Genomic DNA, 2,500 nt, shown 5'->3' on the forward strand with positions numbered 1-2,500 from the left:
AAATCGTTGCGGACGAGTCTTGTTTCTTGTTTAATCAATATCATTAAAGGTTGAGAACAATGCTGCTCAGATAGTGATACTAAAGTGGAAAGCAAACACAGATATCTATCCCCTTCACCCCCATTCACAGCCCCCCCCCCCCAAGCACACCCAGAACACACTTAAAGACACTCTTGCATTGCATGACAAACCCCGTGCAGCTTTGTACAGCATAGCTTTTAATGGCATTGATACTGATACTGGGTGATCTTTGTGTCTCCCTATATTTTTATTTATTTATTTATTTTTTCTTTTTTTTTTTTCTTTTGTGGCTCTCCCCCTCTTTTTACCTGTTTTCTATTATCCCTTCCTTTATCTCCATCTTCATTCTTCTCTATTTTTCTTTCTCTATATATATCTCTCTCTATCTTTTTCTCAATAATTGCCTTATTCAGTCCCTCTCCATCTGCCTCCGTCCATCTTTTCTCCCAAAATTTCTTTCTTTTCCCACGAGACGTGCACAGAGAGGCCTCGGGGTGCTTGAGCCCTTGCCCCATTACTTCACCATATCTGTAACACATATCTAACCAAAAACAGAGGGAAAAAGTGCCCTTTATGTCAAAATCAGAGAAAGAAGAACACCCTTTCAGTCAGAAACGGAAATGGTGCCCTTTCATTGCTGGGGTGTGACTTCTTTTCAATTGAGTCCTTGCACGGTACTGTCGCCCCTTCCTCCTCTATATCACCTTTTCCTTCTCTCTCCCTCTCCTCTTCTCACCCATATATTTTCCGTCTATCATATATGAGGCATGAGTATGTGAAAGAGAGGAAGCGAGAGCCAGAGGGAACAGCACAAAGGGAGAAAATCACAAGTCATGGAATCTGGATGAAAGTTCAGTGCACTTCAATCAAAAGTCATTGCGATGGCCGGGAATCGAACCCGGGTCAACTGCTTGGAAGGCAGCTATGCTCACCACTATACCACCATCGCTTCACAATAAGATCATCCAGTGAGGGAAAGTAATTTCGCACAGAACCCCTAGTGAACCATTCTCCCGGTTGAGACCCACGCTCGGTTCTCGGAGCGGCTCGCACTAGTGCGAATAACAACAGTAGGCTCTATTCTGTTTCATTTCGGCAGAAAAGAAGTTCCCAAGAATATACCATGAATGAGAAGTGTCTTAGCAGTGAATTATCCGAAAAAAAAAAACATAAGCTGACCGACACTCAATAAATGCCGTATGCAAATGTGCTTCCTAGGTGTGAAAGCGTCTGTGTGTATGAATGTCGTATGGAGGGACAGGCATTGTGATGGATAAACAAAGAGTTACACAGACAAACAGAAACAGAAAAAGGGTAGAAGGGAAAGGTGCGGGGAACTCAAAGACGCAAAGGATCTGTCACGGTGAATTTGATATACATATATATATCCTGGCAATGTGATGTTGCAATGTATGGTTATCAATTGCATGGATAATAATGCTAGGTCGTCTTTATAGCTCTCTAACTCTCGATTTCTTGTTCGTCTCCATCCCCTATATCATATATATGATATATATATATATATGTATATATATATATAATACTCATACATATGCATACATCTATTTCCTTTTCTCCCTCTGCCCTCCCCCCTCCTCCTCTCTCTCTCTTCTTCAATCCCTCTCCATTCACTCTCCTCTTCTCTTCTCTTTCTCTGTTTCTCTTTCCTAGAAACGTGCACTAAGAGGGTTCATAACTTAGGTTAAACTTAGAACTGAGGGGAAAACGCCTATTCCAACGGAGGCCGTGTGTTCTGGAAATCTGGGCACGTCGATTTTCCCCTTTACGCTTCGATGTAGACTCTCTGAAAATGCATTGCGATGGCCGGGAATCGAACCCGGGTCAACTGCTTGGAAGGCAGCTATGCTCACCACTATACCACCATCGCTTCATATTGAATATTTCCAGTGAGAGCAAATAATTTCGCACAGATGAAATCTTATAGCAGTTGCTAACCTTGCTTGCGAGTATGCCTTTTGCAAAAAAATGATGGTTTTATAACATTAGTAAATCAAATGCTTGTAGATTACGCACACACATTGATACATACATACATATATATATATATATATATATATATATGTATGTATGTATGTATATATACCTGTGTGTGTGCATATATATATACATATACATACATACATATGTATATATGTATATATATGATTTATTTCCTTGGCTATGCAATTGTATAGCAACGTTCTCTGAATCAACTTGAATAAACGGGATGTTGGTCAGATGGTTTTCAGTGTTAATAATTGTTTTAGTTGTCAATTTCAATATTTTTATAATTATCTACGCTGTTCGTATCATTATCACAATATCAAATGGTGATTGTACCACTGTTATCAATATCATTATCATTACCTTTATATCATGAAAGGTTAAATCATAAATAGCATTATTCAACAGTAGTAATAGCATAACCATACATATTTGACGTTTTTAATACATAATTAATACAGGCATACAATACTAC

At 39.0% G+C, this 2,500-nt stretch overlaps 2 non-coding genes across 2 annotated transcripts; both read right to left on the minus strand.

The window, feature by feature from the left end:
- Positions 1–898: 898 nt before the first annotated feature.
- On the minus strand, positions 899–970 carry TRNAG-UCC (transfer RNA glycine (anticodon UCC)). Its single transcript has one exon. It is a non-coding gene; the product is annotated as a tRNA-Gly (tRNA).
- An 867-nt stretch (positions 971–1,837) lies between these two features.
- Positions 1,838–1,909, minus strand: TRNAG-UCC (transfer RNA glycine (anticodon UCC)). Its single transcript has one exon. It is a non-coding gene; the product is annotated as a tRNA-Gly (tRNA).
- Positions 1,910–2,500: the final 591 nt, after the last annotated feature.

The sequence above is a fragment of the Penaeus japonicus genome, unplaced genomic scaffold (assembly GCF_977035675.1).
Source record: "Penaeus japonicus unplaced genomic scaffold, GWHDUDI00000001_assembly GWHDUDI00000026, whole genome shotgun sequence".
NCBI lineage: Eukaryota > Metazoa > Arthropoda > Malacostraca > Decapoda > Penaeidae > Penaeus > Penaeus japonicus.